General features: G+C 45.2%; 1 protein-coding gene across 1 annotated transcript in view; it reads right to left on the bottom strand.

The window, feature by feature from the left end:
- Nucleotides 1-24,948, bottom strand: part of LOC142666059 (uncharacterized) — a 48,317-nt gene extending 23,369 nt beyond the window's left edge. The window contains exon 1 of the mRNA XM_075845976.1: nucleotides 24,907-24,948. The gene's annotated coding sequence lies outside the window, so the exon portion shown is untranslated. The remainder of the gene's footprint in view (nucleotides 1-24,906) is intronic.
- Nucleotides 24,949-26,234: the final 1,286 nt, after the last annotated feature.

Below are 26,234 nucleotides of genomic sequence, written 5' to 3'. Positions count from 1 at the left end.
TACATACAGGCAGTTAGCAATAAAGGAAAAAAAATATATAAACATTCACGTTTGTAGTGCATCGGCAGCAATCAACCACCATCAAGTAGCCACCAGATCTCCAGCAGTAATCACCTAGAACAAAAGGCAGACCCAAACAGTAATGTCTACATGAAACTCAGGAGACGGTCGCCTCATATGATAATACAGTAACAGTTGAAATTAAACTCTGACAGCAGGCCATAAGGAGACATTAGGAAGGTATCACATCGGCTCAGCAGGACGACCATCATGACGCCTCATAGGAGAACGACCTCGCCTGTGTGATTGTGGACGCGGCGGCGGGACGGGAACATAAGGCCAATCAGGAAGAGAAACTCTAGGCAAATGGAGAGCAGTGCAGAAATCCGGAACATCCCCTGGGTCCCGAACACTCTGCAGTGCCCCGTCCCTGCGAATCTGCAGCTGAAAGGGGTGACCCCATGAGTAGGAGATCTCGTGTTCTCTCAAGACATCCAGCAAAGGACGTAGCACTCTGCGTTTGTCCAAAGTCATCCTGGACAAATCAGATAGCAGCTGGATCTTGACCCCCTGTAATAAAACCTCGCCTTTATCCCGGGCCTTCCTCATGATCTGCTCCTTGAGAGAAAAGAAATGGACACGGCATAGATCATCTCTAGGCCTATCAGGATCCGGGTTACGAGGGCCTAGAGTCCTGTGAGCTCTATCAAGCTCCAGAGGATCATCAGCAGGGCGCCCTAGTAATGAATTAAACAGAGACTATAAAGCAGGGATGAGTTGACCCGGAGAGATATCCTCAGGGATGCCCCGAAGCCGAATATTATTACGGCGATTCCGATTTTCATGATCCTCAGCAAGGTTAAATAGCGCGTGAATCTGATGGGAGTGTTGATCCAAATCAGTCGGCATGAGAAACTTGCTGCTGTGTAACAGCGGAAACATCGCTTTCCATCCGCTGCACTTTATCGGACAATTGAGAGATTATTGGTAAGAGATTGTATCTCTGATTTGTATGTCGTCTCCAGACGGTTTACAGAACGCTCCATGTCCTGTTTAGTGGGCAATGCTGATAACTGTAGTCTCAGACCCTGAAAATCATCCCCTAGGACAGCAGAACCACCTATATGAGAGGAGGGATGAACAGCCAAATCTCTGCGAGAGTTAGAAGGCAGCAATGCCGGCCCCAGCACATGAAGGGAGGAAGAAGGAGAGACCCGGCCGCCATGACAGGCACCACGTGGCGAGCAGTCCCGAGCAGGCAGTGCCATCATGGCCCCAGAAGAACACGGCTCTACCCCAGCCAGCAGGAGGGAAACTGCCCCGGAGAACCCGAGACCGAGGAGAAGGTACAGTCGGTACCTGATGCAGCAGCGCCGGCCGCAGATGACAGCCCCTCTGTAAGTGAAGTCCCGGTTTCATCTCGTCTCCCCTCCAGCGGCGCCATCTTAGAAGACGTTCCAGCAGCAGCGTCGGTGAGGAATCGCTGGATGGAGCCGGCTGAAGACATCTGCCTCGTGCAATAAGGAGTCCCCGTGGAGGCCTTGGATTTCCTGACAATCAGGTAAGTAGAATATTGCTGATTAATGTGCTTATGATCGGGTTAGAGAAGTGCAGGAACGGAGCTCTCAAGCAGCACGTCTGGTCAGCGCCATGTCCAAGCCACGCCCCTGGCCTTTCTATTTTTGAGGCTGATTCATGGTTTGCACCTTGTGGTGAACCCTCTGTATTTGTTCTCAGGAAGTCTTCTCTTTATGGTAGACTTAGATGCTGATCCACCTACTTCCAGGAGAGTGTTCTTAACTTGGGTAGTTGTGAAGGGATTTTTCTTCACCATGGAAAGGATTCTGCGATCATCCACCACTGTAGTCTTCCTTGGACGTTCAGGCCTTTTGAAGTTCACGAGATCACCAGTGCGCTTTTTTTCAAGAATGTACTAAACTGTTGATTTAGCCACTCCTAACATTTGTGCTCTCTCTCTGATGGATTTCTTCTTTTTTTTTTCAGCCCAACGATGGTCTGTTTCACTTGCATTGACTAGCAGAGACTACGCTCCATGTCTTTGATCAGCCAGCACTTCCGGCTATTCAGAGGCACAGCGCATCATCAACTACATTTACAGGCAGTGGGACCAGAGGCGGAGCTTTAAAGAGCTCATGAAACATCTGCCCTGCCCCTGCCTGTAAACGTAGTTGATGGCGCGCCATGCCTCTGAATAAATGGAAGTGCTGGCTGAGCAAAGACGTGGAACGTCACAGGAAATGAAAAGTGTACTCTGGGTGCGGTCATGTGACCGCTAATCACAACTAAGTAACGCTGCCACAGGTAAATAGACATTATATTACAAAGTTAATTATATATGTCCCCCAGCCTTGGTTTGCCATCCCTAAAACCCCCTACTAACCTTCTAACCAGTTTTAGTTTTATTTCAATCGTCACTGCTGCTCTGTTGGTTTACATCCCTTGCTTCTGCTCCTGTCAGTTTCCTGTCTTGTAATCCACCATACCCATGATCCCTTGCTGAATCTGAGGAGACAGCTTACATTCCCCCTCCCCCTTAGCATCTCATCTATTTGCATACTGCCACGCCCCTCTATGTTGACGGGGTCATTCCCTGCTCTAATTCCAGTCACCCAGCTCCCTGCACTGGTACACACACCCACTAATAATCACACAGGGATGATGATGTAATACACAGGAAGGATGGGGGGGGGGGTTATACACAGGGATGATATAACTCCATCATACCTGTATACAACCTGTATGTAACCCCCCATCATCCCTGTGTATTACCTCATCATCCCTGTTTATAACTCCATCATCCGTGTGTATAACCCTAACATCCCTGTGTATTACCCTCAACATCCCTGTATTTAACCTCCATCATCCCTGTATATAAAATCGGCATCATCCCTGTATATAACTCCCATCATCCCTGCGTGTTACCTCATCATCCCTGTATATAACCCCCATCATCCCTGTGTATATCCCCCATAATCCCCATTTATAACCCCCATCATCCCCATTTATAACCCCCATCATCCCTGTTTATAACCCCCATCATCCCAGTGTATTACCTCTCCATCCCTGTGTATTACCACATTATATAACCTCAATCATCCATGTGTACTACCTCATCATCCCTGTATTTAACCCCCATCATCCCTGTGTATTACCCCATTATATGACCCCCATCATCCCTGTGTATTACCCCATTATATGACCCCCATCATCCCTGTATATAACCCCATCATCCCTGTGTATAACCCCCATCATCCCTGTGTATAACCCCCATCATCCCTGTGTATTATCCCCAACATCCTATACAGGGATGAAGGCGGTTATACACAGCGATGATGGGGGTTATAGTGTTGATGGGCGTAATACACGAGGATGATGAGAGTTAAATATAGGGATGATGACCCCATGATTCCTTTATATAACCCAATTATCCCGGCATATAACCCCCATCATCCCTGTATTTATAAAACCCCCATCATCCCTGTGTTTATATAACCCCCATCATTCCTGTATTTATATAACCCCTGCAATAACTGTATATACCATCAAAGGGGGTGCTGCGAGGGATGGGTGCCGGGGAGGGGCGCCACAAGGGGGCGGCATGGGCGATGAGAGGACAGGCAGGCAGTGTGGAAACTCCGACAGAGAAGAGGTGGGGGCTTGTACTAGCAGAGATGACATTCCCTGTATTTGCTCAGCCAGCACTTCCGGCTAAGCAGAGACATGGCGCGTCTTCAACTAGGTTTACAGGCAGGGGGCCGGGCGGATGATTCATGAGCTCTTCAGAGCTCCACCTCTGGTCCCACTGCCTGTAAACCTAGTTAACGACGCGCCATGCTTCAGCTCTGCCGGAAGTGCTGGATGAGCAAAGACACGGAACGTCAGAGGAAGTGGAAAATGTACTCTGGGTGCGGTCACGTGATCGAACATTAGAAGTAAGTAACGCCACAAGATATAAACAGACATTATATTGGGAAGTTAATTGTATATGTCACATTAAGTTAAAATATACATAAAATGTATTCCTGGACAACCCCTTGAAGTCAAAACTAAAAGTGAATTGAGCAGGAAGGAGAATTATAAGCCATTCCTTTTGAATCCGCTCTAGTCTTTGAATTAGAAAACTGCACCAAGAACTGCATGTGTAATTCCAGACTTAAAGATTTTGAAACACTTAAAAATATATCAAGGATTCTGGTCTACACTGGGTCACTTTTATTACATAAATCTTGACTTGATAAAATCCCAAAATGTTAAAAGCATCTTCTTGTCTGACAATCTCGCCTGTCCTCTGCCAACACATTTGAACCTTCAATACCAATTGGGAATCACTTTATTACAACAACTTAATAATGTTACAGACAATCTAATATTGGCCACAGGCTACATTTAACAAGATAATGTGTGATGAGACAAAGAACACATCTCAGGCTGAAGTCACTGACATGACAGTGAGGTCCTAATGGCTGCACAGTCACCGATCTCAATTTTATAGAACATCTTTAGGATGTAGTGGAATAGACAGAGTGAAGTTATCAATCATAATCTGTAATAAAGGTTTCCAGTACCTTGTTATATCATTCCACTAAGAATTCAGGCTGTTCTAAGGGGAAAGAGGGTCCTAATAGATAGAATGGGCAACTGCCCTGAGATTTTAATGATTTAACTATAAATGACAAAAAGAGCCACACTTGGTGTGCACCACTAGGATAATTGTATAAAGTTTGTGTCACGAAGGGTCTGTGGACCCACTTGTCCGTACCGCCTTGGCGGTAAGAAAGCTGGCCAACAGGGCGCAGGTCTATAGTTCATATAGATACCTGTGGCAGCTCGGACAGCAGCAGGACAGGCTCGGCTGGGACTAAGCAGCAGTAAGACGTCAGGTGAGGTGAAGCAGGTCAGGGATACAGCACGACACGATTTTGGCAAAGCACAGTGTTCGACCAGGATAGTATGGAATTCAGGGAACAGGAGAACACTAGAAGGCCATCACATAGACAAACTTAGGAAACAACAACAATGCTCAGGCATACAAGCAGGGGACTGGAGCACTCTTATAGTCCAGGGTACTCACGGGTTCAAGTTCATCAGAAGTCCGCTGCGCGCTGCCCCTTTAAGAGCGGATACGAGCGTGCACACGCACCCTACGGGATCCAGCTGAGGTGAGTGGACGCGAGCACTGGCGTCTCCTGAGGAGGAGGCAGAGGCCAGCGCTTGCCGACTCGTGGCTGCGGCTGTCAGGAGGAGATTGAAGATGGCGGCCCGAAGCCACGGACATTACTGTGTGGTTGGAAAAGGGGAAGGAGGGAGAGAAAGGTGTGTGGCTCCAATAGGAATGTATCCAAAAGTTAATAAGTCAAAATAAAAAAGCTTAATTGTGAATAAATTGGTATTTTTAAAAAAAAATCCAATGTCTGTGTACAGTTTGCGTGCAGATGTCCCCTAACTCTGCACTAAGGACAATAAGGTCCCAATATAAAAAGTGTTCTGCAACGTTATGAGTTGGACAGTGAAAGCTCAAAATTATGACATGCTAAAGATGACGAATGAATCAAGTCTTGTCATAGTGTTGAAAATTGACACTTTGTGTACTTATGTATCCACCACATAAGGGAGTAATCAGTGAAATTGCTGCCTTTAAATCAAAAGGACAGCAATGTTACTGGTGCTGACTGTATAACTAAGTCCCTTCACCGGGCTGTAAATTAGCACAGCAGTGAATGGACCCCGCTACACAAGTGAGGTGCACAGCCAGAAGCAGTACCGTCTGTGTCACAGTGGACACAGAGGGCAGCAAGTCAAGGACCACGTGATTGATGTTGCTAAGGACGCCGCTGTATGAGCGGAGTATGATGTGAACAGGCAACAATGCCGTCTGTGTTACAGTGAACACAGAGGGTGGCGGACTGAGGACCCTATGGTGAGTATTACTCTAGGTGGTGGTACAAGCAGCCTCAACGGCTCCACCGTAATTCCACAAGACCCAGGCAGAGTGAATGTGGAGGACGGTGAGCACATGTGCCAGTGAACCCAAGTGGTTCACAAAGGCGGCTGCGAGCTACACTAGTATGTCTAAGGCCAGGCATGTGTCCAGGTCAGGGTTAGACAATATAACGAATTATTGCAGTTATTTGGAAACGGACATTGGACCAACTAAAACCGCGTCTTAAACACCCGACACACGTATCGCCGGCATTTCCGGCTTCTTCTACGGGTGGTGACCGCCTGACAAGCGGTCTTCAAATAGGTTGAATTGATTGACAGAATTTCAAACAAATCAAATAAACTGTAAACAAAGTGCAATGTGACAGTGTTCTACGTAACTGGACTAATTGACTGACAGGATAACAGGCCAATCAGAATAGAATCAATGAATGACAGTGTAAAAAAGTACCTTGCATATGACTTTTGCCAATGGCGTTCATAAATTGTATACCAGAATACAATGCCAAATGTGCTTTTCACTATCAGTCACAGATCTCACCTATATTTATATGTTCCTTAATTGATGATAATACAGAGAATGTACAGCGAGGAACAGTATAATAGTATTGTATTTTAAACAAAGCAGTATCAATATATGGGAGCTGACAATACTATGTGATGTAAATATCGCTGCATCACCCTTTGTTGTTGAAAGTAGGCAAAATCAGTTAAACAAGAGACATATATGACCCTACTAACGGTCCAAAGTAAAAACAATTTTTCAAAAAGTTTTCTATAATTACAAAAAAACAGCCAAAAGTGAAGCGCTCATTGAGGCCATGGGGGTTGACAGAGTTCATACGAAAGATACATTGGCTCTCCCTCTTCAAGAGAGCTTTGTTTAGATTGCCACCCCTAATGCCCAGACTGATCTTACATATGCCCCAGTCATTGAGGGTGGTCCAATTCAGATTGTGTTTTCTCTTGAAGTGCCTGGCAATTGGGGTGGAAGTGAATGGCTTATTCTGGGTCTCTTTCTCATTTTTGTCAAAATTGATGATGGTTCCTCTATGCTCTCTGTGGATCCTAAGTTCCCTCCTTGTTTTGCCCACATATCTCAGACCACAGGGCCATTGCAAACAGTATACAACTCCTTCTGACGTACATTGGATATGGTCTCGAATAGAAAATGTATTCCCAAATCCATCGACAAATTCTTTTGTGGTACTCAGGAATCTACAGGCTTTACAAAATTTACATGAATAGAATCCTGGGGTGGAGGTGTTCCATTTTATGTCCTTTTTAGGATAATGGCTTGAAACCAAGAGATTAGAAATGCTTTTCCCTTTTCGATAGCCAGTTTGCACCGTCACCTAGAATATTCTTGAGGTCCAAGTCCGATTTAAGAACATGCCAATTGTCACGGTTTGTGGGTATGTGGACCCACAAGGCCGCACCGCCGTAGCAGGGAGGCAGCTGGCCAAACAGGGAACCCCAGAAAATACAAAGTCCCGCACAAGGGTACCTGGTTAGTTCAGACAGTAGCCGCAGCTCTGGCACGGATGGACGTGGGTGCAGCAGGTAACGCCAGACGTGGCAGATGACAGCAGGTGCCGCAGGTCGCGCCAGACATGGTGAATCCCTCTGGACGTGGCAGATGACACAGGACGTGGCAAAGCAACAGAAGGTGCAGTAGATACGACTCCAACTAGTAGGCACAGGAACACAGCACGGGATACAGGAACAGGTCACGGGTAACAACTGGAACGGGAAACACTAAGGGACCATTTGCAAGACAGACTTGGGATATACTAACAACCCTCAGGCAAGGGTCAGACGGGCTGGGGCCTTCTTATAGCCCAGGAAATCATGTGTGTTGATGATGATGATTTCCTACGAGACACAGCGGACCGGAGCGGAAGTGAGCGCTGGAGTCTCCTGGGAAACAGATCCATGGCTGCGGGCGTCAGGAAGGGAGTAGACCCGACGGCACGCGGCCATGGACGCTACAGTATCCCCCCTCTTACGCCCCCTCTTCTTGGGACCAGAGAGAGGAACTTCTTAACGATGATAGAGGCATCGAGGTTCTCCACCGGCTCCCAAGACCAAACCCTCTCTAGTCCACCAAATAGAAAGTCCTTCCTCCTACCCTCTTGCAGTCCAGGATCTCACTCACCTCGAACACATCAGAAGAACCGCTGGGAGCAGTTGTGGAACAGGAAGTCCTGATGTAGTGGTTCAGGACCACTAGTTTCAGGAGGGACACATGAAAGGAGTTGGGGATTCTGAGGGTAGGAGGCAGCCGCAGTTTATAGGAGACGGGGTTAACCGGTTGTAGAATCTCAAAAGCACCGAGGAACCTGGGAGAAAACTTGTATTAAGGTACCTTCAAACGAATGTTCCGTGAGGACAGCCAGACTTTGGTACCTGGAAGATACTGAGGCGGCTCTCTTATTTTTGTTTCCGATTCTCGCTTCATGCAATTGACAGCCAGCAAAATAGAGGACCAGGTCGGTTGCCAGATTTGCAAAAAGTCCCCAAATGCAGAGTCAGCAGCAGGTACCTGAGAAGTAGTAGACACTGGAACAGGGACTCTAGGATGTTGAACATACACAATATAAAACGGAGTGGTGGACTCGCTTGTGTGGTTGATGTACGAGAACTTGGCCAATGGAAGAAGTAGCACCCAGTTATCATGTTGTAAAGAGATGAAGTGACGGAGATAATTCTCCATGATCTGGTTGATCCTCTCAACTTGCCCATTGGACTGGGGGTGATACGCTGAGTAAAATTCCAATCTCACATCCAGGAGTTTACAGAGAGCCCTCCCGAATTTCGAAGTAAACGGAACCCCCCGATCGGACACAATATGAAGGGGCAAGCAATGCAAGCGGAAGATGTGCTGAATGAAGAGACTCGCCAGTTGGGGAGCAGAAGGCAGGCCGGTCAGCGGGATAAAATGTGCCATCTTTGAGAACCGGTCCACCACCCAGACAGTGTTGCATCCTGCTGAAGGGGGAAGGTCTGTGACTAAGTCCATCGCAATATGCGGCCAGGGGGCATTGGGTACAGGCAGAGGTTGAAGCAGACCGGCAGGCTTGGAGTGAGTAACCTTGTTAGAGGCACACACCATGCAAGAAGAGACAATGTCCACAACATCCTTGGGCAGCGTGGGCCACCATAAGTGACGAGCAATCAGGTCTCAGGTTTTTACGAACACCAGGGTGCCCAGCCAGTTTAGAACTGTGTCCCCATCGGAGAATTCTTCTCCTGTCTGCCAACCGAACAAAAGTCCTCGCCGGAGGGATGTCACTAACCTGAAAAGGATTGGCAGTGACAATGCAGGACGGGTCTATGATAGTTTGAAGGGACTCCACCGTGTCATCTGTCTCAAATGACCTGGACAGGGCATCGGCTCCCACATTCTTGTCAGCGGGACGGTAGTGGAGCACAATTGGAAACGGGTGAAGAACAGCGTCCACCTGGCTTGACGGGATTTAGTCGTTGAGCGGACTCAAGGTAGGTGAAGTTTTTGTGGTCGTGTAGATCAGGATGGGGTGAGCTGCGCCCTCCAGCAGATGTCTCCACTCCTCCAGAGCCAATTTGATGGCCAGTAGCTCCCGATCCCCAATAGAGTAATTGCGCTCTGCAGAAGAAAAAAAGTCTAGAGTAGTAGCCACATACTACTGCCTTTCTCTTGGAGTTCCTCTGGAACAGAAGTGCCTCTGCACCAACAGAAGAGGCGTCCACCTCCAATGGAAAACTGCAGATACGTCAGGATGATGGAGGATCGAGGCTGAAGTGAAGGCTTTTTTGAGACTAATAAATGCAGACTCTGCCTCTGGGGTCCACACCTTGGTGTTCACATCCTTCTTGGTAAGGGTGGAAATAGGAGATGTCAGTGATGAGAAGTTTGGGATAAACTGCCAGAACAAATTGGCGAATCCCAGGAAACGCTGTATGGACCTCAGACCTTGAGGACGTGGCCACTCCAGGACAGCTCTCACTTCCTCAGCATCCATCTTGAGACCTTGATCCAAGATGATGTAGCCCAGGAAGGGCAGAGAACTCCTCTCAAAGACACACTTCTCCAGCTTGGCGTATAAACGATTCTCCCTTAATCGTAGTAGAACCTGACAGACATGCCTCCGATGAGTCATCGGATCTGGGGAGAAAATCAAAACATCATCGAGATAAACAACAACACAGATATAGAGGAGATCTTGGAAGAGATCATTAACGAATTCCTAAAACACTGCGGGAGCGTTACACAGTCCAAATGGCATCACCAGGTATTCATAGTGCCCGTTTCGAGTGTTGAACGCCGTCTTCCACACATCCCCTTGACGAATTCGGATCAAATTATAAGCCCCATGCAAAAATTCTAGCTCCTCGTATATGGTCAAACAGTTCAGATATAAGTGGCAATGGGTATCTGTTCTTGACCATGATCTGGTTGAGACCACGGTAGTCAATGCAGGGTAGAAGAGATCCATCCCTCTTTTTAACGAAGAAGAACACAGCCCCGGTCGGGGAGGAAGACTTTCGTATGAAACCCCTCTCCAAATTCTCCTTGATATAGGCCGACATGGATAGAGACTCTGGCAAGGAGAGAGAACATACTCGGCCACGGGGGAGAGAGTCATTAGGAACCAGTTCAATGGCGCAGTCATAAGTCCGATGTGGAGGCATCTCAGCCTCCCTTTTACTGAAGACATCTGCAAACTGAGCAAACTGGCGGGGCAGTCCCGCCAATGACTGAGGTAGAGGAGGCTGGACAGGATGGATCTGCAACAGACAACGACCAAGGCAATTGGAGCCCTATTGGAGAACATCTCTGGAATTCCAGTCCAGGACTGGGGCATGCAGTCGAAGCCAAGGCAGGCCCAGCAGAACAGGATTGATGGCATTGGGCAAAACAAGGAAAGAAATTAGATCAGAATGAAGGACTCCAACCTGGAGCCTCAACGGCATGGGTTTTAGAAACGATGGGATCAGGCAGAGGCAGTCCATTCACTGAGGCAAAAGCTAAAGATGTCTCCAGGGGAACTGTGGGTAAATGAAGATGATCCACTAGCTCCTTTTGGATGAAGTTTGCCGCAGACCCAGAGTCAAGATAGGCAGAAACCCGATGCGTCCTCTCGCCGGATACTAGGGTCACAGGAATAGTCAGCTTGGAACAGAATGCTTTATTAGGTACCGTTCCACCTAGGGTGGTCTCTCCAACCAATCCTAGGCAATGGGGTCTCTCTGGCCTTTGGGGACACAGATTCACAATATGGCCTCCGAGGCCGCAATACGGACAAAGTCCAGAAGTGCGTCTGCGTTGTCTCTCCAGGATAGACAATTTGACATGGTTCATCTACATAGGATCCTCTGGTGGGACTACTGAGGAAGATAGTAACGATTGCTAGAAAGTAGAATCCAGCCTAAGAAGTTCTCTCTCCCGGAGAACCTCTTGGGAACGCTCCTGGATCCTCATGTCAACCCAGGTGGCAAGTAGGATAAGATCGTCCAGGGTAGATGGCAGATCGGGAGCGGCCAGCTTGCCCTTAATCCCCGAAGACAGTCCCTGCCAGAATGTGGCCACCAACACCTCATTGTTCCAGGTTAACTCAGCAGCCAGGATACGGAACTGAATGGCATACTCGCCCACAGAGAGGTCTCCCTGGTGTAGGATCAGCAGAGATGCAGCAGCCAAAGAAACTCTCCCAGGTTCCTCAAAGATCGAGGGGAAGGTCCGTAAGAAGCACTGCAAGTCACGGGTCTCTGGTCCCTGATGTCCCACAGAGGATTAGCCCATGCCAGGGCTTTGCCAGTAAGGAGAGAGATGATGAAGGCGATCTTGACGTCATCCGAAGAGAATGACCTGGCATGTAGTCTGAAGTGGATCAGGCACGGATTCAAAAATCCCCTGCAGGACCTCGGGTCTCCGTCATAGCGTGGAGGTAGCGGCAAGAAGCACAGGGGGTCGGCACTGGTACAGACAGGAAGTGTAGCCGGAGGAACAGCAGGAATGGGTACGGTGATGACTGTGGTTGGAGCAAGCAGCCGATGGGCAATGGTGTTCTTGGAGATCCTCCATCTCGGCCAGCATGGCTTGTGTCGTCAAGGTCTCAGGTTGACCAGCGGAGTCCATGGCCTGAACGTACGTCACGGTTTGTGGGTATGTGAACCCACTAGGCCACACCGCCGTAGCAGGGAGGCAGCTGGCCAAACAACAGGGATTATCAGAAGTATAAAGTCCCGCACAAGGGTACCTGGATAGTCCAGACAGTGGCCGCAGTGCCTTTTAAATGGAATAAGATGGTGGTCATAGGTAAGAGTCAGCCTGAGATTGAAGTCATTGTTGTTTAATGCCCCAATGAATTTTTGCAGATCAGGTACAGTGCCGCTCCAGATTAAAGAATATCATCAATGTAGCGCCGCCAGAGGCTCACATTATCAGTGTATTTGTTCATATTGTCACTAAAAACTCTCTTCTTCCCACCATCCTAGGTATATATTGGCAAATGTGAGAGCCACAGCCGCCCCCATAACTGTGCCTCCAACCTGAAGATAATATCGACCATCAAAAAGGAAATAGTTCCACGTCAGGATGAATCTCTAGAACTCTGAGTATGAAATCTTTCTTGATGTGATTGAGATCCTCAGTTCTAGATAGAAAAAAGTTCACCGCTGCACAACCTTTATTGTGGTCAATGCTGGTGTAAAGGCTTTCCACATCACAGGTGACCAGTGTCTCACTCTTACTCAAATGAATCCCATCCAATTCCTTCAGAATCTGCATAGTGTCTCTGGTGTAGGAAGGGACCTGGTAGACTATTTCTCGGAGATGTTGATCCAAACATTTGTTGCATTTCTCCGTTAAGTTTCCTACACCAGAGACAATAGGCCTGCCTGGTGGATTTACAAGATTCTTGTGGATTTTCGGGAGCATATAAAATGTGGAAACTCTGGGCTCCGTCACTGATAGAATTTTTTTTTTACACAGGGGGCTCTCACTCAATGAAAACACTTCTTCAACCATGTTTGTGTACTCCTGTAAAAATTGTGCAGTGGGGTCCCCCTACAGGGGTTTGTAACATCTTTTATCAAGCAATTGTCTTTTTGCTTCATGTATGTATTGATCCTTCGGCCAGATAACCACATTCCCCCCTTTATCAGATTGTTTGTAAACAACATCCTTCCAAGAACGAAGCTCTAGTAATGCCCTGTACTCATCACTTGAGGTGTTGTACTGTATTCCCTGCTGCTGTAGTGAGTATATCAACACTCACTAGGTCAATAAAAACTTTTACCGCAGGCCATGTGTCCTATCACGTACTAATAAGGTGGACCTAGTGAAGTGGCAGGTTATCATCACTGGAAACATCTTTGTATGTAAAACTCATTTAACCCCGTAAAGCATTATCACGTAACTGTACATGATAAACGTTAAAGAGAAGTATGGAGCAGGCTCACAGGCTGAGCTCGCTCCATACTTAGTGGGTGACGGGTCACTGCAACAGACGGAATCAAAGAACACTTTGATTCCACCCGTACCACCCTTTAAATGCTGAGGTGAATCGCGATCGGGGCATCTAAAAAGTTAGAAAGAGGGGGCAGCCCCCTCCGACGGCCCATCGGCCCCCTACAATGCGACTGCCATCTTTGTATTCCTATTAAGCTCTTAACCCGGCAGGGCCTGAACATCGCTGTGACACTGTCCAATCAGCTACAAACTCTCACAGCAAGAGCTGGAGAGAGGAGAGCGAGAGCGTGTGCACTCGCAGCTCCGCCGCCGCCACGGAACAGGAGAGAAGGTGAATGCTTCTTCTTCTGTTCCATGGCGGCGGGAGTATCTTCGGCAGCGGCATCGGAGTTGTGCGCACATGGTCTCCTCTCTCCAGCTCTTACTGTGACACTGTGCGTAGCTGATTGAACAGTGTCACAGCGATATTACACGCCCCCTTGCCAATTACATGCCCCATTGACAGTTCAGGGGGTTATTTAAATATCGGGCGCCAAATATAACAGCACCGACATCTAACTAATGGAGGAAGATAGGAGAGAAATGGAAAGTGCCCCAGGGCTTGTACAGCCCTGCCTATTACATGCAAGGAAAAACCGTGAAACCACTCTTAGGGCTTATTCAGAAGAACGTAAAATACGTCCGTGCAATGCGCGTGATTTTCGTTTCAATGATTTTTATTAGGATTTTACAGAATAATGAACAAACAAAGAAATGTGCATTGTCCTAAATCAACATATATCAAGACAGGTCAATTATCCGTTACCATCTTGTGTACTGGTCGCCAGGGTGGAATATTCCGACCTTTATAAGTACTTTCAGAAAATGTAAAATGAGCACATGAACAGCAGTACAAAAATAAACAAAACAAGTTTAACACCTTCCCAACCGCCCACTGTCTTTTGACGTCAGGCGGTGCAGGTGCTTAGTTTACAGGGACGTCTTTTGGCGTCACTGTAGGAGAGGCTGATGAGCGCTCATGTGAGTGCTCATCCTCTAAGCAGGAGCTGTAACTTACAGCTCCTGATCCTAGAGCAGCCTCCTGAACACAGCTGGGGGTCGGCAAACATTCGGACCCCAGCTTTTTAACCCTTTGATCACCGCGGTCCGTGACTGTGGCATGATCAAAAGGGAATTTCCCTCTTTGATTGCATCACCGGGATTCCGGTGATGAGATCAAACACCGGGGAATCCCTCTGCAGTCAGCCCTGGGGACCTACAAAGGACACCAGGGCTGTCTGTTCCGTTTGCCTGCTGTTCGGGCACACTATGTGCTGCCCGATCAGCAGCCTGTGTCATAGTGACACAGTGTAATGTATTAGGGTACAGGAGTATGCTAATACATTACAAGTAAAAAAAAGTTACAAATAAAGTTATCACTTGATGGGATTAAAAAAAAAAACAAGTAACAAAACAAATAAATAAAAAAAGTCCCAAAAAGAGTCTTTATTTTGCATAAAATACATTTTATTGCCCCTACACTAAATAAAAACAAAAAACCTACACATATTAGGTATCTACACGCCCGTAATAACCTGAAGAATGAATCTAATGGGTTATTTAGCGTGAAACGTGGACGGGATAAAAAATAAACCCAAAAACTATTCAGAGAATCGCTTTTTCCTATATTCACGCCGTAAAAACTATTTCTCTCGCATAAAACAAGGCCTCATACAGCCACGTCAATGAAAAAAGTTATGGCTGCCGAAAACGCAGAGAGGCAAAAACAGAAAAATTTAGCTGGTCATTAAGGTCTTTTCAGACCCGGTCATTAAGGGGTTAAAACAACACCAGCTTACATATCACTTGTGAGAAGACAGTAGAGTGGTCTTTACAGAGAACAGACCTATATTAGTCAATGGGGCCATTCAGACTGTCCGTGATTTTCACACAGCGTGTCCGCTGCGTAAAACTCACGACATGTCCTATATTTGTGCGTTTTTAACACATCACGCACCCATTGAAGTCAATGGGTGCGTGAAAACCGCGCACGGAAGAACTTCCATGTGCCGCGCGCGATGCGCGCTACAGTAGTCAAAACTATGTAAACAGAAAAGCACGTGGTGCTTTTCTGTTTTCCTTCAAACATGCAAACAGAGTGTCATAATGATGCCGGCTGCGCAGCCACGCATCATATGCTGCTGACACACGGAGCTGTTATAAACGCACACGCTCGTGTGAATCCGGCCTTATAGTGTAAAGGCTGGAAAAGTCACAGCGAGCCCCGTCAGCATTGATTCAGTGTTTAACCCCTTCCCGCGATTGGGCGTGACTGTACGTCCGAAATCAAAGTGATTTCCCGCAATAGTGCGTACAGTTGCGCCTAAGCTTCAAACTGTCACCACGTCAACAGACATGGTGACAGTGTCCCGATCGCAACTGTCATAGACAGTTGCCGAGCAGGACTCGCGGGCACAGAACCAATCAGAGTGGTCCCGTGCCGGTACGAGCGGTGATTGGCCAGTCAGTACTGACAGGCCAATCACAGCGCAGGAGCAGTGGTTTGCCGGCATCTCCGTCTCTGACAAGCTCATTCCGGTCCGAGAGCTTGTCAGAGTCGGAGACAAGAAGAAATACAGTGTAAAAGTGAAAAAAAGAACCAAAAAACCCAGCGATCTGCCCCTTTTCTGCCCTTTTGTGCCCACTAACGAGTGATCACCACCTTTGGTGCCCACTGGTTGTAAGATATATAATTATATAATTTCAGTCACCCACAGTGTCCTTCTGCAGTGTGATCTGTGCCCAGCGATCACCTGTCGCAGTACCTGGTCGCCATCACCCTGCTGTGTCGCTAGATTGCCCACTGCCCAAGTTCCCTGTTAGGTAGCAATGCCACTCCTCATTTAGTTTTCCCCCTGGTAGGTAGGGTACGCTTACTGTTTGAATACAGCAGGGTTGCTGTTCTCATTGCGCAGTTGAGAGTAGCGCTGTTTATTTTTTGTTAAAAAAATTTTTTTTTTAAAAAAGTTACAAAAAAAGTTAGTTAGTTAGTAGCTGAACAAAATTATGGCCAAAAGAGTCTTCACAGCCGAGGAAGCGTATCAAATGATGTGTTCTGATATGGACAGCGCGAGTGAGGGTGAAGAGCAGTTCGTGCTTCCATCTTCCTCTGAATCCAGTGACTCTGAGTCTGCACCCCCCAGTCGGCGCAGAACAGCCGTAGGTCCTGCTCTGCCTGATATGGCATGGGTAGCTGCTGACAATTATACCCCCCAGGTGCCCGAGTTTACAGCCCCCTCAGGCATTCAAATTGACACTACGGATTTTAGCCCCATTGATTACTTTAAAAAAAATAAAAATTCAGACACCCTTTTAGAGTTAATGGACCAGCAGACCAACATTTATGCGGAACAATTTATCGCCCAGAATCCCGACTCATTTTATGGGAGAGGCCAAAATTGGACCCCCACAAACGCAGTGGAATTGCGGAAGTTTTGGGGCTTATTTTTAAGTTTTGGGCTCATAAAAAAGCCCAGTATTAGAGACTATTGGTCCCCTGATATTTTATATTATATGAACAAAAGAAGACCCCGGCAGTTGGTAGGAATTATTGACCATATATTTACAAAGAGCTGCTACCAGCAGAGCAATTCCTCTAATATCAACTGCCAATGATGAATGTGTGAACAGATAAACTAAATAAATTTGCATTTTATTATGCTTCTTGGAGCAAGAAAGGACTAACTACACTTAGTTTGTTTAAAATGAGAAATATCACCTCCATTTGAAATTGAATTGGCTGTGCACCACATATGTATATATCAGTTGCAGTGCTGCTCCTGGCTGCAGCCCAGCGAGTCAGACACTCTGCGTTATTGGTAAGCAATGGAGGTAAGTATTTAGGTTAAAAAGTATGTGTTAGAGCCCCCCCGACATGTTTCGCTTTGCTATACAGCGTCTTCAGGGGCTTAATGAGATCGCGCCGAAAAAGACACGTTGTTTTAAGCTGTCATAACGGAACCGCCGGAGAATCACTGCCACCAATCACAAGGCATCATCATAGCCGGGCCCCCATGACGCCGTGATTGACAAATTAACTGGTCAATCGGTGATACGACACCGAAGGCCAATAGGAGGGAAGCCTGTGCCTACACTCAGCGCCACGCAAGGGGGAAGAGACACAGTCCCCGCCCCCTCCTCCCCGAACAGGAAGGTGTGCTATGAAGCACTATACCCTCCAATAAAATTAGTAAATACGTATAATGTATAATATGGTGGTCAGCCCAACCACACTGCCTACGAATACGTCCATCCACATGTGTCATACGTATCCAAAGTAGACAAAAGTCCTTCCATCAGATGAAAGCTGCAAAGTTAAAGCCCTCATTGAGTCCAGTGGGACTCAAAGTATTGAGGCGATATATCCATCTAGCCTCTTCCTGCAATAATCTGCGGTCAAGATTGCCCGAACGTGGGCCCATCCTGATCAAAGACACTCCCCAAAATTTCAGTACCCGGGTATCACCACCATGCAGAGAGCGGACATGTCTCGACAGTGGCGTATCCTCCTTCCCGGTGATGGAAAAACAGTGTCGAGAGATTCTCCTCCTAAGCTCCTGAATAGTCTTTCCTATGTACAGTTTCGGACATGGGCATTGAGCCGCATACACTAGACCACTGCTCTGACAGTTCATAAATTGTTTTATCTGATAGGTCTTACCATCAGAGGTGTTCAAAAAGTTTTTTGTGACGGGCATATAGGGGCAGAATGAACATCTGCCACACGGATGTGAGCCCGTAATCGCTGTCTTAAGCCATATTATTTTGGGGTCGTTACATAAACTACATATTTATACTCTGGGAGGGAGATTCCACCACCTTTCTGGACTTCATGTCTATACTGAACAACAATGCTATTGGTACACGTATGAGATTCACCAAAAAGAAATCATATTTCTTGATCTTCGGATATCTCTGGACCCTGATGGTAGTATCCAGACCAAGATTAGCCGTAAGCCTACGGCCACTAACAGTCTTCTCCACTGGGAGAGTCATCATCCCCCGGCTTTGAAAAGGGGTATCCCAGTGGGTCAGTACTTGAGAGCTAGAAGGAACTGCTCCGATGAAGCATCCTTTGAGACTGAGTGTGATGGTCATTTTCAGAAATTCACAGCCCGTGGTTACCCTAAAAAACATTTACATAGGGCCTATGCCAGGGCCAGGGCGACAAAAAGACAGGATCTCCTATGTGGATCGGTATCTATCAAAAATGCTAATTCTGATGTACCCACTTCGAAAGATCCTGGAGAAACACTGGCCTATTCTAAGAGCAGATCCTGACCTACATGACCGGATTTCCCCAGTCCCTAGTGTTACATATAGGAGGGGGAAGAATCTACGGGAACATTTGGTTCATAGTCACTACTCGCAACCGTCATCTACTTCGAAATGTTAGCTTAAGACAGCGATTACGGGCTCACATCCGTTTTTTGCTGAGGCCTTTGATTTATTTTTTGGGCTGGATTTTATGGAATGGTGGGTAGGTTGGTAGTGGGACCTGCCATTCCCTCTCCCTCCATAGCGGGTTTTCCAGGTTGCCCTCCTTAGTTACTAAAATTAACGTATTTCTTATTATACCCCTAGACGAATACCTAGAGGGTTGTCACTTCACAATTTAAAAATTCTTACTATACCCCTAGATGAATACCTAGAGGGTTGTCACTTCACAATTAAAAAATTCTCAATATACCCCTAGATGAATACCTTGAAAGGTGTTAAATTACAATCTAAATCTTCTTACTACACCGCTAGTTGAATTCTTTGAGGGGTTTAGTTTCCGAAATGGGGGTCACTTTTCTGGGTTTCTAATGTTTTGATACCCCAGATCCTCTGTTTTCATGACACAGAGGAGTAAATGCCATCGTACTAGGCCTCAGATGTTGCATGGTGCTCTTTACCTTCTGAGCCCTGCCATGTGCTCAAACAGCAGTTTATATCCACAAATGGGGTATTGCCGTATTCAGTAGAGATTACGTAACAAACTGTGGGTGCTTTTTCCTCTTTTAACCCTTTGTGAAAATGTTGAATTTGGGGCTAAAGCAACATTTTTTTTGAAAAAAAAAATCTACATTTTATTTTTTTACTGCCCAGTGTATGAAACACCTGTGGGGTCAAAATGCTCACTACATCACTTGAAAAATTCCTTGAGGGGTGTAGTTTCCCAAATGGAGTCACTTTTGGGGGTTTTCCACTGCACTGGTACCTTTACAAATGCGACATGGTGCAGAGAAATCAATCCAGCACTCCAAAAGCTAAATGGCATGCCTTCCCTTCCGAGTCCTGCCGCTTGCCCAAACAGCAGTTTATGACCACATGTTTGGTATTTCCGTACTCTGGAGAAGTTGCTTTACAAACGTTGGGGTGCTTTTCCTCATTTATTTGTTGAACAAAATTTTTAATTTTGAGGTAAAGCTACATGGTATTGGAAAATAATTCCATTTTTCATTTTCACTGCCCAATTATAATGAAATCTATGAAACACCTGTGGGGTCAAAATGCTCACTGCACCCCTAGATGAATTCCTCAAGGGGTGTGGTTTCCAAAACGGGGTATTTTTTGGGGTGTTTCCTTGTTTCGGCACCACAAGACCTCTTCTAACCGGACATGGTGCCTGAAATATAATCTAAGAAAAGGAAGGCCCTAAAATCCTCTAGGTGCTCCTTTGCTTCTGAGGCCGGTATTTCAGTCCAGTAGCACACTAGGGCCACATGTGGGATATATCTAAAAAACTGCAGAATCAGGGCAGTAAATATTCAGTTGTGCTTCTCCGGTAAAAACCTTCAGTATTACAGGAAAAATGGATTAAAATGGAATTTCTGCAAAAAAAGTGAAATTTGTAAATTTCCCCGCTACTTTGCTTTAATTCCTGTGAAACGCCAAAAGGGTTAAAAAAAACTTTCTGAATGCTGTTTTGAATACTTTGAGGGGTGCAGTTTTTAAAGTGGGGTGATTTGTGGGGGTTTCTAATATATAAGGCCCTCAAAGCCACTACAAAACTGAACTGTTCCCTAAAAAAATGGGCTTTTGAAATTTTCTTGAAAATGGGAGAAATTGCTGCTAAACTTATAAGCCTTGTAAAGTCCTAGAAAAATAAAAACATGTTCAAAAAATGATGCCAATCTAAAGTAGACATATTGGAAAAGTTAGCTAGTAACTATTTTGTGTGGTATAACTATCTGTCTTACAAGCAGATACATTTGAATTTAGAAAATGCTAATTTTTTGCAAATTTTCTCTAAATTTTGGTGTTTTTCACACAAAACTATTGAATATATCGACCACGTTCTTTCACTAACATAAAGTTACATAGTTACATAGTTACATAGTTAGTACGGCTGAAAAAAGACACATGTCCATCAAGTCCAACCAAGGGAAGGGAAAAGGGAAGGAAAAATTTCTACACATAGGAGCTAATATTTTTTTGTTCTAGGAAATTATCTAACCCTTTTTTAAAGCCATCTACTGTCCCTGCTGTGACCAGCTCCTGCGGTAGGCTATTCCATAAATTCACCGTTCTTACTGTAAAGAAGCCTTGTCGCCTCTGCAGCTTGAACCTTTTTTTCTCCAGACGGAGGGAGTGCCCCCTTGTTTTTTGAGGGGGTTTTAAAAGGAACAGGATATCACCATATTTTTTGTATGTGCCTTTAATATATTTATATAAGTTAATCATGTCCCCCCTTAGTCGTCTTTTTTCAAGGCTAAATAGGTTTAATTCTTTCAATCTTTTCTCATAACTTAAATTCTCCATGCCCCTTATTAGCTTCGTTGCTCTTCTTTGTATTTTTTCCAACTCCAGGGCATCCTTTCTATGAACTGGAGCCCAGAACTGAACTGCATATTCTAGATGGGGCCTCACTAATGCTTTGTAAAGTGGCAATATTACATCTCTGTCCCGCGAGTCCATGCCTCTTTTAATACACGACAATATCTTGCTGGCCTTTGAAGCAGCTGATTGACACTGCATGCTGTTATTGAGTTTATGATTTACAAGAACACCCAGATCCTTCTCAACAAGTGAATCCGCCAGTGTAGCTCCCCCTAGGACATATGATGCATGCAGGTTGTTGGTACCCAGATGCATAACTTTACATTTATCTACATTAAACTTCATCTGCCAAGTGGACGCCCAAACACTTAGTTTGTTTAAATCTGCCTGTAATTCATGAACATCTTCCATAGATTGAATTATATTGCATAGCTTGGTGTCATCTGCAAAAATAGAAATAGTGCTATTAATCCCATCCTCTATATCATTAATAAATAAGTTGAATAATAGTGGTCCCAGCACTGAACCCTGGGGTACACCACTTATAACCGGTGACCATTCAGAGAAGGAATCATTGACCACAACTCTCTGGATACGGTCCTTGAGCCAATTCTCAATCCAATTACAAACTATATTTTCTAAACCTATAGTCCGTAATTTACCCAATATGTCACGAGAAAACAATCTCAGAATCGCTTGGATAGGTAAAAGCATTCCCAAGTTATTACCACATAAAGTAACACGTCAAATTTAAAAAAATGAGGCTCTGTCATTTGGTCCAAAAGTGGCTACGTCCTGAAGGGGTTAAAGGACAGGTGTTGCGAAAAAAAAAAATTCTATATCAATTTGCTTTTATTGTGTTATTTAAATACATTTTATTTATTTGTGTGTTTGTGTTTTACTTTTTTATTTTTTCTAACTTTTACTTCGCTATGGGGGCTGCCATTTTTTTTTTTCTTCTCTGTATGTGTCGATTAACGACACATACAGAGATGGAATACGGCATATACATCCCCATAGAGAATGCGAACGGGAGCCGTTCCATTCATTATGGTGTACGCCGTCTGTGTGGGAACGGCGCATGCGCTGCTCCCACACAGTCCAAAAGGAAGGTCTTCGGCCGAGCGACATCCGGCGCCATTTTCATGTGGACCGGAAGCCGCGGCCGGACAGTAAGATGACTACTTCCAGACGCGGCTTCCGGACATGTGATCAGAAGTACTAGGAGCGAGCGGACAGAGCGGCGGCAGGAGCAGGTAAGTTATGTTTGTGTTTTACTGTGAGATTACCACTGTATGTAAGCCTACTACACTGTGCATTCGCTCAAAAAAATGGCGGCACACAGTGTAGGAGGTTTGAACATACAAACCCCTCCTTTCTCCTGGCACTAGCCAGGATAAAGGAAGGGGATTCATTGAGTTTGTGTCTTCTCCAATTTTGCAGCATAAAGCAATGAGGTTGCTTTACCACATGCCAATGCTGCAATTTTGGGAATTGCTCCCTCTAGTGACCAGCACATGGAAATGTTATAAATTAGAATCTAATTTATAATATTTCCTGACTTGTGAAAAAATGAAAACAATTAGAACAATGTCTAATCATGTATATACTAACTGTTAAACTAAAAAAATAAAACATTTCTAGCGACACGTTCCCTTTAAAGAGGCTCTGTCACCAGATTTTAAGTGCCCTATCTCCTACATAATCCGATCAGACTAATGAGTGACCAATCAGTGTCATACACTTCTCATTGTTCCAGCCCATTATTAGTGTGATTGTTCCAGGCCAGCCTCTTTCACTGAACAATGAGAAGTGTACACCGTGTTCCAAATTATTATGCACATTGGATTTAAGTGTCAAACATTTAATTATTAGTTTTCCAATTAAACTCATGGATGGTAATGTGTCTTAGGGCTCTTTGGATCATTGCAATCAATCTCAGACACCTGTGATAATTAGTTTGCCAGGTGTGCCCAATCAAACGAAAACTACTTAAGAAGGACGTTCCACATTATTAAGCAGGCCACAGGTTTCAAGCAATATGGGAAAGAAAAAGGATCTCTCTGCTGCCGAAAAGCGTGAAATAGTGCAATACCTTGGACAAGGTATGAAAACATAGTATATTTCAAGAAAACTTAAGCGTGATCATCGTACTGTGAAAAGATTTGTGGCCGACTCAGAGCACAGACGGGTTCGATCAGATAAAGGCATAATGACGAAGGTTTCTGCCAGACAAATTAATAGGATTAGGAGAGCAGCTGCTAAAATGCCATTGCAAAGCAGCAAACAGGTATTTGAAGCCGCTGGTGCCTCTGGAGTCCCACGAACTTCAAGGTGTAGGACCCTCCAGAGGTTTGCAAGTGTGCATAAAGCTATTATTCGGCTACCCCTAAACAATGCTCACAAGCAGAAACGGTTGCAGTGGGCTCAGAAATACATGAAGACTAATTTTGAAACCGTGTTTACTGATGAGTGCCGTGCAACCCTGGATGGTCCAGATGGATGGAGTAGTGGATGGTTGGTGAACGGCTACCATGTCCCAACAAGACTGCGACGTCAGCAAGGAGGTGGCGGAGTCATGTTTTGGGCTGGAAGCATGGGGAGAGAGCTGGTAGGCCCATTTAGGGTCCCTGACGGTGTGAAAATGACCTCTGCAAAGTACATAGAGTTTATGACTAACTACTTTCTTCCGTGGTACAAAAAGAAGAACTGTGCCTTCCATAGCAAAATTATCTTCATGCATGACAATGCACCATCTCATGCTGCAAAGAATACCTCTGTGTCATTGGCTGCTATGGGCATAAAAGGAGAGAAATTCATGGTGTGGCCCCCATGTTCCCCTGACCTTAACCCTATTGAGAACCTTTGGAGCATCCTCAAGCAAAATATCTATGAGGGTGGGAGGCAGTTCACATCAAAACAGAAGCTCTGGGAGGCTATTCTGACATCCTGCAAAGATATTCAAGCAGAAACTGTCCAAATACTCACAAATTCAATGGATGCCAGAATTGTGAAGGTGATATCAGAGAAGGGGTCCTATGTTAACATGTAACTTGGCCTGTTAAGTTGATTTTTGATTGAAAGAGCTTTTGATTTCTGTAAATATGACCTCCTGATGCTGCAAATTCAACGAATGACCATTTTAGTTCTCTTTACAACCTTTAAAATGTTTTGATCTCTGTTGTGCATAATAATGTGAAGCATTTTGAGTCTTTTACTTCTAAAAAAAAAAAATCTTATCATTAGGAGATTTGTTCAATAAAATTCGTATTATACTCCAACGGTTGATGGCTTGAAGATTATACTGACTGTCATTTGCATCGACTATTTAGGAAAATCGGCGAAAAATAACATTTGCATAATAATTTGGAACGCAGTGTATGACGCTGATTGGTCGCTGATTGGTCAGCGTCATACACTCCTCTGTACAACGCCCAGTTGGTAAAAAGTAAAAACACGCCCAGTTGTCTATTAAGGAACTAATTATCATAAATCTAAAATTGCTCATAACTTGCTCAAAAATGATCGTTTTTCAAAATAAAAACCACTGTTATCTACATTACAGCGCCGATCACATTATGTAGGAGATAGAGCAGTTATAATCTGGTGACAGAGCCTCTTTAACGAGAGTCTGTCACCAGATGTCCGTACTGAACTACAAAGAGGGTATTATAGATTAGGCTGACCTGATTCTGACGTGTATTAGGTCTTTCCACAGAGCGCCTCCTTTGAAGAGAAAAAGCCTTTATTACATTTATGCAAATTAGCATTACTGACCTCTGGTAACACCTCCTGGAATTTCCTCCGCCACTTCACTTTTACACGGTTGATCGCCCCTCACCCGCTCTTCTTCATCCTCCGCTTTATTATTAGTGAGATCTTCCCCCTGATTTCACATATGTAACAATTCAGTACAATACAGCAGAGAGTGCGAAGAATCTAACAGATCAACATAAGAAACCACCAAAATCTATAACCACATCTATGACCGCAGGACCAAAAATCTCCACACCCCCCTATATAGATCTGGTATAGGGCTCAGCTTCATCTACCTGATGATTGTCTGGGACATTGTGATTTTCCTCTGGACAGTCCTGGGAATACAGAGGACTGGGACATCTCTCTGGTGGATTTCTCCTACTGGATCCATCTGTGGGAAACACACAGTGATGGAATAGATTATTTACATGGGATAATGAGATGATGGGAGTTGTATCTATGTGACCCTCATGACAGTTTTTTTTTTTTTTTTTTTTACAACTAATGAAAGTCTCCCCCTCCTTACACTGCTGATCGGCCACTACATCCGTCTCCTCTTCTGCTTCATCTTTAACCTCAACCTTAATATCAATCAGATTTTTTCCCTAATCAAACAAGAAAAATAAATATAGCATGAACTTCCGGTTAATTACTTTATAGCCATATTTTGATGAGACTTTAGCGCATCTACCTGATGATTCTCTGGCACATTGTGATTTTCCTCTGGACAGTCCTGGGAATACAGAGGACTGGGACATCTCTCTGGTGGATTTCTCCTACTGGATCCATCTGTAGGAAACACACAGTGACTGAATACATGACTACTGTATATCTGTCTATATATCAGACACTTCTCTCTACACTTCTAGGTTTACTGATCACAGCCGAAAATACAATGTTGAGGTCCTCACTCCCTGTGTCGATGTTCCTGCGCCTTGTAAGTCACAGGTTTAAAGTAGACTGTGGCCTAACAGAGCGAATGGCAAGATGCCAACATCTCCCTGCTCCGCCATAGTGTGAACATACACTTGAAAGTGGCGGGACACAAAAAAAAAAAATATTGGGGCGTCACCTGATTATTAGCCTCTTAAAGGCTGTGTACACCTTCGTAGGCAATATTTTTTTTTTAATTGTTTTTTATTAATACATATATTCTTTTAGGTGATGATAAACATTTTTTTTTCGTTTTTACGATACAGCTGTTACGTCTCCTCTATACACAGAAGCTGGATCATCAGCGATCAGACGAATTACG

Source organism: Rhinoderma darwinii, chromosome 1, assembly GCF_050947455.1.
Source record: "Rhinoderma darwinii isolate aRhiDar2 chromosome 1, aRhiDar2.hap1, whole genome shotgun sequence".
Taxonomy (NCBI): domain Eukaryota; kingdom Metazoa; phylum Chordata; class Amphibia; order Anura; family Rhinodermatidae; genus Rhinoderma; species Rhinoderma darwinii.
Note: the sequence above shows the minus strand (reverse complement) of the source record. Positions and strands in the feature narration are given on the sequence as shown.